General features: G+C 51.2%; 3 non-coding genes across 3 annotated transcripts; all 3 read left to right on the top strand.

Moving 5' to 3' along the window:
* The first annotated feature begins 69 nt into the window (after positions 1–69).
* Positions 70–142, top strand: TRNAK-CUU (transfer RNA lysine (anticodon CUU)). The gene has a single exon. It is a non-coding gene; the product is annotated as a tRNA-Lys (tRNA).
* Positions 143–8,065: 7,923 nt separating this feature from the next.
* TRNAP-CGG (transfer RNA proline (anticodon CGG)) lies at positions 8,066–8,137 on the top strand. The gene has a single exon. It is a non-coding gene; the product is annotated as a tRNA-Pro (tRNA).
* Positions 8,138–10,489: 2,352 nt separating this feature from the next.
* Positions 10,490–10,562, top strand: TRNAK-CUU (transfer RNA lysine (anticodon CUU)). Its single transcript has one exon. It is a non-coding gene; the product is annotated as a tRNA-Lys (tRNA).
* Positions 10,563–12,538: the final 1,976 nt, after the last annotated feature.

The following is a 12,538-nucleotide window of genomic DNA, read 5'->3' as shown; positions in this document are numbered from 1 at the left end:
TTTTTTTTTTGGCAGCACCTGCTTTGAGTTTTCTGAACATTAGGGTGTGAAGCAAACAATATTATGTTAGCCCGGCTAGCTCAGTCGGTAGAGCATGAGACTCTTAATCTCAGGGTCGTGGGTTCAAGCCCCACGTTGGGCGCAGCTTTTACCATTCTTGATACACAGAATTCAGCATCATCACAAGTGACACAGGTTCCTATGCTTGGCCCCTAAGTGGAAGGTAAACTTTCATTGAGTCCCAACTCGATCTGTGTCACCATGAGAGATTTGAAGACCTCCTTCCAAATTCATCAAGCTGACAGCTGCTGTGTCTTCTCTCACGATGGGTGTCCCAGAACCAGGGTCTCTTAGGAAAAAAACAGGAGATTTTGCACCCCAGGAAGGTCTGTCTGCTCACCCTTAGACTGGATAGAGAACCTGGATCCCTTTCCCTTAGCATAAGACCCAAAGTTTCTTCCCCTCCCCCAGGAGACTCAGTCCCAGGGCTAGGGGTGGATGTGCTGCTTTGAAGTTCAGCCAAGGGAGAAGTGTCCACCCACCCAGTTCAGCTGAGACTATGGGTCAATGTAGGGGGCAGCCCTACAGGGTCTGTGGGTTTTTCTCCCCATGTGTGGAGATGAGAGACCGTAGAAATAAAGACATGAGACAGATAAAAGAAAAGACAGTTGGGTCTGGGGGACCACTACCACCAAGACACGGAGACTGGTAGTGGCCCCGAATGCTAGGCTGCGCTGTTATTTATTGGATACATGACAAGGGGGCAGGGTAAGGAGTGTGAGCCACCTCAAATGATAGGTAAGGTCACGTGGGTCACGTGTCCACTGGACAGAGGCCCTTCCCTGTTTGGCAGCCGAGGCGGAGAGAGAGAGAGGAGAGACATTATTTCTGCATTTTACGCCATTATTTCTGCATTTTAGAGACTTTTATTTTATTTATTTATTTATTTATTTATTTATTTATTTAGAGACGGAGTCTCACTCTGTGGCCCAGACTGGAGTGCAGTGGCCGGATCTCAGCTCACTGCAAGCTCCGCCTCCCGGGTTTACGCCATTCTCCTGCCTCAGCCTCCGGAGTAGCTGGGACTACAGGCACCCGCCACCTCGCCTGGCTAGTTTTTTGTATTTTTTGGTAGAGACGGGGTTTCACCGGGTTAGCCAGGATGGTCTCGATCTCCTGACCTCATGATCCACCCGTCTTGGCCTCCCAAAGTGCTGGGATTACAGGCTTGAGCCACCGCGCCCGGCAAGACTTTTGATACTTTCACTAATTCTGCTACTGCTATCTAGAAGGCAGAGACAGGTGTACAGGATGGAACATGAAGCGGATCAGGAGCATGACCGCTGAAGCACAGCATCACAGTGAGACGGTTAGGCCTCTGGACAACTGCGGGCGGGCCGGACTGATGTCAGGCCCTCCACAAGAGATGGTGGAGTAGAGTTTTCTCTAAACTCCCTCGGGGAAAGGGAGACTCCCTTTCCCAGCCTGCTAAGTAGCAGGTGCTTTTCCTTGGCACTGATGCTACCACTAGACCATGGTATGCTTGGTAACGGGCGTCTTCCCAGACGCTGGCGTTACTGCTAGACCAAGGAGCCCTCTGGTGGCCCTGCCCGGGCATAACAGAAGGCTCACAGTCTTGTCTTCTGGTCACTTCCCACTATGTCCCCTCAGCTCCTATCTCTGTATGGCCTGGGTTTTCCTAGGTTATGATTGTAGAGCGAGGATTATTATAATATTGGAATAAAGAGTAATTATTACAAACTAATGATTAATGATACTTATATATAATCATATCTATGATCTATAGCTAGTATAACTCTTGTTATTTTATATATTTTATTATACTGGAACAGCTCGTGCCCTCAGTCTCTTGCCTCGGCACCTGGGTGGCTTGCCGCCCACAGGTCAACATGGAGAGACCACCTCCCATCTGCTCCACAGTCCCCTGGCTAACTCAGGCTCTTGTGAGAGAGAACAGAGCCCCAGAAACCAGTATGACCCAGCCATTACTTATCTCTCTCACTGGACGGTGGCCCTTGTTATTAGCAGATCAGGAGTGCAGCCACCCAGCCCCTCCAAAACGTGCCTACCAGGTTTTTTGGAGGCTAAGGAACCCCATGTAGGATGCTAATCTGTTGTAAAGATTTCTGATTAATCCCACTTCTGGGACAGCCTCCAAGAGTTCCAGTTCATCTATTGTTTCTTGTGTAAGACTAACTATAAATTCTGCCCTTAGGTCAAAACAACCTTGCTGCTATTGCATTTACCATAAATCTTGCACTTAAGCAAGTGCCTTATACATTCCTTCTGAAACACATACACCATTTCCCTGTGGTATGTAGACCCTGGGTCTGGACAGTAAGGCATGGAGACCCACTATCTTGTCCCCCTGCCACCAGAGACCCAGACCCAGATTCTGTTCATAAGTCCCTATTAAATGTTTTTTTCCTAAGAAAGATGATTTGTTTGTCTTTTTCTTCAGCCTGGCACCTTCCTTGGACTTTGGGTGTAGGCTTGCATTATGGTTGTAACCAGCCAAGGTGTGTCTTTGGAATGGGAGTCAAACCTTAATGTCTGGGCTTTAGAGTGGTTTTGGACACATTTCCCAGTGGGGGTGCTGAGATAGAGGCTGTCTGGGGGCCCCAAGGAAGGCAGATCAGAGGCTGGAACAAAAGGCTACAGGCATCTCACCAGCCCAGGTCCTAATAATACGGCACCATTGCCTCAGCCTCTGGTGAGAGTTCGAATCCCACCTGGAGGATGTTGGCTTACGGGGCCTTATAACCATGACCCTGTGTCACAGCGATGCATGGGGAATGGGGCTAGGGGTCACTTGTATCCTTGGCCTGTGAGGGTTGCAGAGCCAGGGGTGCGTTGGGGACTGGTGCCCTCTGTCTGAAACGATCCATCTTGGGCATTTTTCAGGGACGAGATAGGGCTATCCTGTGATTGCCTTTGCGTCTTTTTAGGAAGATTGGAACTATCAGGCCAGGCGCGGTGGTTCATGCCTGTAATCCCAGCACTTTGGGAGGCAGAGGCAGGCAGATCACAAGATCAGGAGATCGAGACCATTCTGGCTAACACGGTGAAACTCCACCTCTACTGAAAATACAAAAAATTAGCCGGGTGTGGCGGCGTGCACCTGTAGTCCCAACTGCTGGGGAGGTTGAGGCAGGAGAATGGCGTGAACCCGGGAGGCGGAGCTTGCAGTGAGCCGAGATCGCACCACTACACTCCAGCCTGGGTGACAGACTCCGTCTCAAAAAAAAAAAAAAAAAAGACTGGAGCTATCAAATAAAGGCTGAACTAGGTGTATTCCAAGAATACAAGGTTGGCCTTAAATCAAGAAAATTATCAAAATAATTCATCATATTAACAGAATAAAAAAAGAAGTCATGTGGCAATCTTAATGTTTGGAAGGGCGCTTGATGCAATTCACACCTGTATTAATCGTTTGTTTTACAGGCAGAATCTTGCTCTGTCATCCAGGCTGGAGTGCAGTGGTGCAATATCGGCTCACTGCAACCTCCACCTCCCGGGTTCAAGCAATTCTCTCTGCCTCAGCCTCTGGAGTAGCTGGGGTTACAGGTGCCCACCACCACACCCAGCCAATTTTTGTATTTTTAGTGGAGTTGGGGTTTCACCATGTTGGCCAGGCTGGTCTCGAACTCCTGACCTCAGGTGAACCTTGCCCTGCCAAAATGCTGGGATTAGAGGCATGAGCCACTGCGACCAGCCAGAATCTTACTTTGTTACCCAGGCTGCAGCACAGTGGTGAGAACACAGCTCATTGCAGCCTCAACCTCCTCAGCACAAGCAATACTCCCACCTCATGCACCAGCTAATTGTTTTGTGTTTTCTGTAGAGATGCGGCCTCACTATGTTGCCTAGGCTGGTGTCAAACTCCTGAGCTCAAGGGGTCCTCTCGTGAGACATTGTGCTGGCCCATTATTTTCCTTTTTTTTTTTTTTTTTTTTGAGGCGGAGTCTTGCTCTGTCGCCCAGGCTGGAGTGCAGTGGCCGGATCTCAGCTCACTGCAAGCTCCGCCTCCCGGGTTCCCGCCATTCTCTTGCCTCAGCCTCCCAAGTAGCTGGGACTACAGGCGCCCGCCTCGTCACCCGGCTAGTTTTTTTTTTTGTATTTTTAGTAGAGACGGGGTTTCACTGTGTTCGCCGGGATGGTCTTGATCTCCTGACCTTGTGATCCGCCCGTCTCGGCCTCCCAAAGTGCTGGGATTACAGGCTTGAGCCACCGCGCCCGGCTATTTTCCTTCTTTGCTTCAACTCCCATCAGGTACCAGTTCCTGGGCTGGAACGCCGTTTTTCCTCCTCTTTCTTGACTAGCCCCTTATTTTCTCTCCTGTCTGAGCTTTAATGTCACTCCTAGACTCATTGTTCCCATGTCAAGAACTCATCTATATCTGACAACACCGTTATGACAGCCTGTAATTTTTGAAAGTCTATTCATTTTATTTTTTATTTTTTCCAAGACAGGGTCTTGCTATGTTGCCCAGGCTGGAGTGTAGTGGTGTGATCTAGTTCACTGCAGTCTCAGCCTCCTGGAGTCAGGAATTCTCCTACCTCAGATTTCCAAGTAGCTGGAACAACACACGTGTGTCACCACACTCAGCTAATTTTATTTATTTATTTAGATGAAGTCTCATTCTGTCACCTAGGCTGGAATGCAGTGACACAAACTGAGCTCATTGCAACCTCCACCTCCCAGATTCAAGCGATTCTCTTGCCTCAGACTCCAGTGTAGCTGGGATTACAGGCATGTACCACCATGCCAGACTATTTTTTTGTATTTTTAGTAGAGACAGGGTTTCACCATGCTGGCCAGGCTGGTCTTGAAGTCCTGACCTCTAGAGATCCACTCACCTCGGCCTTCCAAAGTCCTGGGATTACAGGTGCGAGCCACCAGAGCCGGCCTGATTGATTTATTTAAATTTAGTTACCGGGTCTTTCTATGTTGCCCGGGATGGTCTTGAGCTCCTGGGCTCAAGTGATCCTCCCTCCTCAGCCTCCCAAAATACTAGATGTGCATCATTGGGCCAGCCTATTTTACTTTTCATTTTAAAATAATTATAGATTCACAGTAAGTTGCCAAAAAGAAAAAAAAAGTACAGAAAACTCTTGTGTAGCATTCACCCAGTTTCCCCTAAGACTTCCACAACTATGGTTCAACATCAACGCCAGAAAACGAACACTGGCTGTTTTTTTAAACATATTATTCTTGGTTATTTTCAATCTTCACTTTGAACTGTGTGCTCTTTATTTTCGGCTCGCCATGTGCCCACCAAAAAATTAGGTGTATGCTTTAACACATGATGCCTATGATCTTTGAGAATAAAAAATTTGAGTCCATGTAGATAAATCTAGACCTGACTTGTTCTGTTTTATTTTATTTTATTTTATTTGAGACGGAGTCTTGCTCTTGTCGCCCAGCTTGGACTGCAGTGAGGTGATCTCGGCTCCCTGCAACCTTCGCCTCCCGGGTTCAAATCATTCTCCTGCCTCAGCCTACTGAATATCTGGGATTACAGGTGCGTACCACCAAGCCCAGACAATTTTCATATTTTTAGTAGAGACAGAGTTTTACCATGTTGGCTAGATTGGTCTCATTCCTGACCTCAAGTGATCTGCCCGCCTAGGCCTCCAAGGTGCTGGGACTACAGGCATGAGCCATCCCGCCCAGTTTGACTTGTTCTTTTTTGTTTCTTTTTGAGACAGACTCTCGCTCTGTCGCTAAGCTGGAGTGCAGTGGCCCCATCTCAGCTCACTGCAACCTCCGCCTCTGGATTCAAGCGATTCCCCTGCTTCAGCCTCCCGAGTAGCTGAGACTACAGGCATGCGCCAGCACGCCTGGCTACTTTTTTGTATTTTTCTAGAGATGGGGTTTCACCGTGTTGGGCAGGCTGGTCTAGAACTCCTGACCTCGTGATCCGCCCGCCCCGGCCTCCCAAAGTTCTGGGATTACAGGCATGAGCCACTGCCCCCGGTCGACTTGTTCTTTTTATAAAAAATTAAAATATGGGGTTCCAGCGCGGTGGCTCAAGCTGTAACTCCAAGCACTTGGGAGGACCGAGACGGGCGATCACGAGGTCAGGAGATCGAGACCATTCCTGGCTAACACGGTGAAACCCTGTTCCTACTTAAATCTAAAACAAAAAACTAGCCGGGCGAGGTGGAGTGCGCCTGTAGTCCCCTAGCTACTAGGGAGCTGAGGCAGGAAGAAGGCGTGAACCCGGGAGTTGGAGCGCCTGCAGTGAGCTGGAGATCGGCACTGCACTTCCAGCCTGGTGATCAGAGCGAGACTCGTTCTCAAAAAAAAAAAAAAAAAAAAAAAATAAATATTGTCTGGGATCTTTACTTTGGAAGAGGGGTTTAAATTCAGAACTGTCCTAGGTGTCAGTCAGATCGCAGGCAGGGAAGGGGGTCGAAGGGGAAGTGAAGTTGGGCCTCTGTCACACGTGCCGCCCGCGAATCTGGGAGCGGGGTGACCGGGTTCCCGGGCTCCATCCGCTGGCTGGCCGCCGCTGCCCCCGGGCAAAGAGGCCCTGCCGGGAGGCGTCTATTGCGTTCGCTTACTTACCTCTGGGTCAACAAGCGTGAGGGGAGCGCGGAGACTGGTGAGTAGCTGCGGGCACCTAAGCGGGCCGGACACACAGTTTTCATTCACATCCCACCCGCAGTCAAGCCCTTCTACCGCGCAGTACTTCCTAAAAAGAAAAAAAGGGCCGACGCGCGCTGTCCAGGGTACGCGTCCTGACCAGGAGGACGCGGTGCAGCTGATTCCCGGGTTCCTAAACCCACTCTAGGGGGTGCACCTGACAGTGTTGAGAACCGGAAGGAAGGTAGGAGGGAGGCAGGCCTGCCTTTTTCCTGCGAAAGATTCTTTCCTCGCTCTCCGTTGTTGTTCTTTTCGCGCTGGATTTCCCGGCTAACAAACAACAGCTGATCACGGCGTCCTGGCTCTCCGGGATTCGACCCGGCGCCCTCTCGACCCAAAAGCGAGAGTCATACTCGTAGGTCCCGAACAGACCTCAGGGTGGCATGGCAAGCATCCAATCTTTGCTCCCCACTCTCCCACGCCCCCCACCCCACCCGTTCTATTTCTGGAATCTTTCTGGAACCCAAAACTTTGTATTCTCCGCTCTCCATAAATGTCGATGCCAGCGCTGGGGGTGTGGCCGGGAAGCGGCAGCGAGAAGCCCAACCAGAGGGGAGGAGGGAGTCCCCGGAGTGGGACAGCGCTCAGCTCTAGGGTGGGGTTGATCTAGGGCAAAATAGGGCGGGCGGCCTGTGGCGATGGGCAGGACCCTCTCGCCCACCACACGCGGAACTCGCTGGATCCTCTCCACATCCAGGCCGTGTCCACCGGCTTTCCAAACTGCTCACGTCCTTAAAGAAGGATCCAGAAGGTGTTGCAGTATTGGCCCATCAGGATTTGAACCTGAGGCCCACTCGCACCCTAATCATAACCTCAAAGCCACCAGCGCCTAAAGACAGAGTGAGAGAGAAACAGAGGCGGAGAGTGTGTGTCACTGTCATGCCCTTTGCCATCACTGCTCATCCCCAGTGACCTCCTGGAACTTCCTCAATTCTTGCTGACAGAGGCAGAGACAGGACAGAGCTAGCTTCTGAGTCAGGGCAGAGGCTCTGGGCTCTGCCCAAGGGAGGCTATGGGGGCGCCTCTGGGATGGAGCCAGCCACCGGCTGCAGTGGATGCAAAGTGAGTTGGCCGCTCAGCCATCCTCCTAGGGCAAGGTCTTGGGTATGAGTCAGCAGGCCCAGGTTTGAGCGCAGACCCGTTAACCCCAGGACAGGGGAAAATACAGCAGGGAGCCCCAGGTTGCAGGTCTGACCCTGAGCATCCCCTGCAGAGCCCAGTGTGGATGGGCTCTGTCTCCACCGGGCTGGTTCACCAGGGTCTCCCGGCAGCGACCCCAGAATTCTGCCAATCACTTGGGTACAGGGATGAGCTCTAGCCACTTCGGAATCAGCGGACTCGCGCCGGATTGGAGGCAGGTGTCTGAAATGTCAGCGGAAATCCACACCTGGGAGGCTCGTTGGCCTAGGGGTATGATTCTCGCTTCGGGTGCGAGAGGTCCCGGGTTCAAATCCCGGACGAGCCCCAAGAGTGGTTACTTTTCCCCTGTCATTTTAGAGAATATAGAACTTGAAAATCGGGGACCGAGCCTGAAGCCTCATCCACCAGTGGCCTTGCTCCACTTCAGGTCGGTCCAGGTCTGTGCCTCAGCTGCAAGGGACCAGGATGCTCCTGAGGCTGGCCTGGTCGGCACTTGCCTCGGTCTCGCTGGAGTCCCGCACCCTTCTCCTCCTTCCCAGCCCCAGAGAAGCTGCACCCTCCGCAGCCCGGGTCGCTCAGCTCCACATGGGCTCCCCTTATGGGGGAGGCCGGTAGTCGGGTTCTGAGTGATCAGAGTGGGGTGCGCGGTCCAGGTGGGGCCTGGAGAGCTACTCGTTCCTCGACCTCCCCTCTTCGCCCTAGAAACCCACATCTCTGCAGGCCAAGGCAGATCCGCAGATGAAGCTCGTTGAGAGCAGGTCAAAGCTGCCTGACTCCATGGCCCCGTGCTGCCCTGGCCAGAAAGGTAGCCAGGAGTCACACATGGCTATTTTTTTTTTTTTTTTTTAGAGATGTAGTCTCGCTCTGTCGCCCGGGCTGGAGTACAGTGACCGGATCTCAGCTCACTGCAAGCTCCGCCTCCCGGGTTTACGCCATTCTCCTGCCTCAGCCTCCCGAGTAGCTGGGACTACAGGCGCCCGCCACTTCACCCGGCTAGATTTTTTTTTTGTATTTTTTAGTAGAGACGGGGTTTCACCGTGTTAGCCAGCATGGTCTCGATCCACATGGCTCTTAAACACTTGAAATACGGCTGGTCCACTTGAGATGTGCTGCTGTAAGTACAAAATACGCATTGGGATTTTGAAGACTTGGTACCAAGAAAATAAGATATCTCATTCTCTCATTACACATGGAAATTAGATTTCATGTCTACGGTATTGAATAATATACACACATATGAAAAACATGTGTATGTTATACCTAAACATACATATTTTATATATGTTTATATTATATGTAGTATATATGTGTCATATAATTCTATTAGTAATATGATTATATCATAATATAATTTTATTATATAATTATAATTTTCTTTGAGACAAGGTCTCGCTCTGTCATCCAGGCTGGAGTGCAGTGGCATCATCTCAGCTCACTGCAACCTGTGCTCCACGGTTCAAGCGATTCTCCTTCCTGAGCTTCCTAAGTAGCTGGGAGTATAGGTGGGCACCACCACGCCTGGCTAATTTTTTTTTTTTTTGAGATGGAGTCTCACTCTGTCTTCCAGGCTGGAGTGCAGTGGTACGATCTTGGTTGGCTCACTGTAACCTCTGCTTCCCAGATTCAAGTGATTCTCCTGCCTCAGCCTCCTGAGTAGCTGGGATTACAGGCGCCTGCCACCATGCCTGGCTAATGTTTTATACTTTTATTAGAGACGGGGTTTCACCACATTGACCAGGCTGGTCTCAAACTTCTGACCTCATGATCTGCCCGCCTCGGCCTCCCAAAGTGCTGGGATTACAGGTGTGAGCCACCACGCCTGGCCCTAATTTTTGTATTTTTAGTAGAGATGAGGTTTTGCCATGTTGGCCAGGCTAGTCTCAAACTCCTGGCCTCAAGGGACCCACCCGCCTAGACCTCCCAAATTGCTAGGATTACAGGTGTGAGTCACTGCGCTACCACACTTGGCTAATTTTTTAAATGTTTTCATAAAAACAGGGTCTTGCTATATTGCTCAGGCTGGTCTTGGACTCCTGGCCTCAAGTGATCTTCCCACCTTGGCCTCCCAAAGTGGCTGGGATTATGGGTGCTTGCCACTGTACCCAGTCTATGTGTCCTCTTCTCAATGTTTCTCTTCCCAGGATTTGGGCCCAGACAGAAAGGAACACCTGTGGAGACCAGGTCCCAGGTGGCTCTAAGGCAGGTGGATTGCCGCAGCTCTGCTCCTGCCTCCAAAGTGCCAAAGGCAAGGTCAGGGACCCCCGAGCTCTGTAATCCCAGCCGCTGCTTTTGTTCCACAACAACGTCCTTAGGGCTCGGACCCAGGGCCTGGCTAACAAAGAAACAAGCAGCCATGACTCAGCAAGCCCAGACCCCAAACTACCCCAGCAAGCAGGTAACCCTGAGGACTGTTTGAGGTGGCAGAGAAGGGGATGTGGTTCCTTGCCCACCACGGCTCCGGTGAGTTGCCCACAGTCCTGGGAGTCGAGCCCCACTCCTGCCCTCCATTTCCCCAGGTCCCAACTCTAGAACTTTGGCTGGTCTACGGGACTCAGCCCCAGAATCCGGAGTCCTTATTGACATAGGGGATGTTGGAAATCGGAGAATGCCTGACAGGAACAGGTAAGTCACCTAAGGCCTCAGATCCAGGGAAAAAGAACACCACCTCCCTCTACTTGCCTGGCTAGCTCAGTCGGTAGAGCATGACACTCTTAATCTCAGGGTTATGGGTTTGAGCCCCACGTTGGGCGAAGTATACCTTTTGACTAGCTTAGACCTTGTAAGCAACACAGAATCCTGCTTGGAGAGACCCTGAGAAGACTTCCCAGCTGCCTCATTGCATGAGAAGGAGGGTCCTCTGTTCTGGATCTCTGACTTTGGTTTGGGGGGATGCTTTCTGTCTCACATTTTCCATGTTTGAGGATCTATTTGGGGGATGTGGCTTAAGCAGGGAGAGGCAGAGCCAGGCATGGAGGGGCAGCTCCCGTAGGTGTGGTCTAGGTGCTGCTCCTTCACGAACTGGGGCCTTCCTGCCTTACCCGTGACTTGGCTTTGGCTGGGTAGGGTCCCCTCCACCCCTCACTCTGAATGAGAGTCACATATTTTCCATGGGTGGGTGGTAAGATTATCACACATGGGGTTGCCCAACTGGGGGATACCACAGGGAGAATGTTGGAACTGCTCCATGGGAATCCTAAAGGCAATGTTTTGTCTCTGGAGGAGGAAGGCAGCGGGTAAGGGGCTGGGCAGAAAGGCCCCAGGCCGCAGGAGGCAGGTCCTAATGTCCCATTGTCCCACTGACTGAGGGACTACAGCTACACCCCAGTTCCTGGCAGAGGAACTGGCTTGGATTTCAAACCTCCCCAAGCCTCCTCAGCTCTGCGAATGAAGGGACTCAAGGCAGTGCCCTGACCATAGGGTAGCCAGGAGGAGCAGGCTGGCCGAGGTCCTGTCATAGAGCATCTGTCTGCCATAGACTGTCAGGGATCCAGGACTTGATCCGGCCTCTGAAGTCCCCCATAGCCTGGGAATGGGTGGAAGGGGCTGAAAACCCTGGTCTGCCTGCCTCTGGGTCCAGCTCTGTTTCCACTTGAGATGCTCCTCTCCATGCACATCAGGCCTCTAAGGGAGGTGGGGACTCAAGGCAAAAGCTCTTACTCCAGGTCTTCACTCCATGTTTAGCAGCCTTTTAGGGCCCTGAATCTGTGAGTTTAACTGACACCTCTTACCACCCCATCGTGGGGCCATACTGGCAATAAGAAACAGGCGTGTTTATTTTATTATTATTATTACCAGCCCATTGTGGGGCCATGCTGGCAAATAAGAAACAGACATGTTTATAATTATTATTATTATTATTATTATTACCAGCCCATTGTGGGGCCATGCTGGCAAATAAGAAACAGACATGTTTATAATTATTATTATTATTATTATTTATTTATTTATTTATTTATTGAGACGGAGTCTCTCTCTGTCGCCCAGGCTGGAGTGCAGTGGCGTGCTCTCGGCTCACTGCAAGCTCCACCTCCCGGGTTCACACCATTCTCCTGTCTCAGCCTCCCAAGTAGCTGGGACTACAAGTAGTGCCCGCCACCGTGCCCGGCTAATTTTTTGTATTTTTAGTAAAGACGGGGTTTCACCGTGTTAGGCAGGATGGTCTCAATCTCCTGCCCTCATGATCTGCCCGCCTCAGCCTCCCAAAATGCTGGGATTACAAGCATGAGCCACCAGGCCCGGCTATTTTATTATTATTGTTATTTGAGACAGAGTCCCTGTCGCCCAGGCTGGAGTACAATGGTGTGATCTTGGCTCACTGAAACCTCTGCCTCCCGGCTTCAAGTGATTCTCCTGCCTCAGGCTCCCTAGTAGCTGGGACTACAGGCGCCCGCCACCACGCCCGGCTAATTTTTTGTATTTTTGGTAGAGACAGGGTTTCACCGTGTTAGCCAGGATGGTCTCGATCTCCTGACCTCGTGATCCGCCCGCCTCGGCCTTTCAAAGTGCTGGGATTACAGGAGTGAGCCACCGCGCCCGGCCTTCTTTTCTTTTTTATTTTATTTTTATTTTATTTTATTTTTTTATTTTTTTGAGACGGAGTCTTGCTCTGCCGCCCAGGCTGGAGTGCAGTGGCCGGCTCTCAGCTCACTGCAAGCTCCGCCTCCCGGGTTCACGCCATTCTCCTGTCTCAGCCTCCCGAGTAGCTGGGACTACAGGCGCCCGCCTC

This window comes from Rhinopithecus bieti, unplaced genomic scaffold (assembly GCF_001698545.2).
Source record: "Rhinopithecus bieti isolate Rb0 unplaced genomic scaffold, ASM169854v2 scaffold_13704, whole genome shotgun sequence".
NCBI classification, from domain to species: Eukaryota; Metazoa; Chordata; class Mammalia; order Primates; family Cercopithecidae; genus Rhinopithecus; species Rhinopithecus bieti.
The sequence above is the reverse complement of the archived record's forward strand: the minus strand, read 5'-3'. Positions and strand labels throughout refer to the sequence as shown.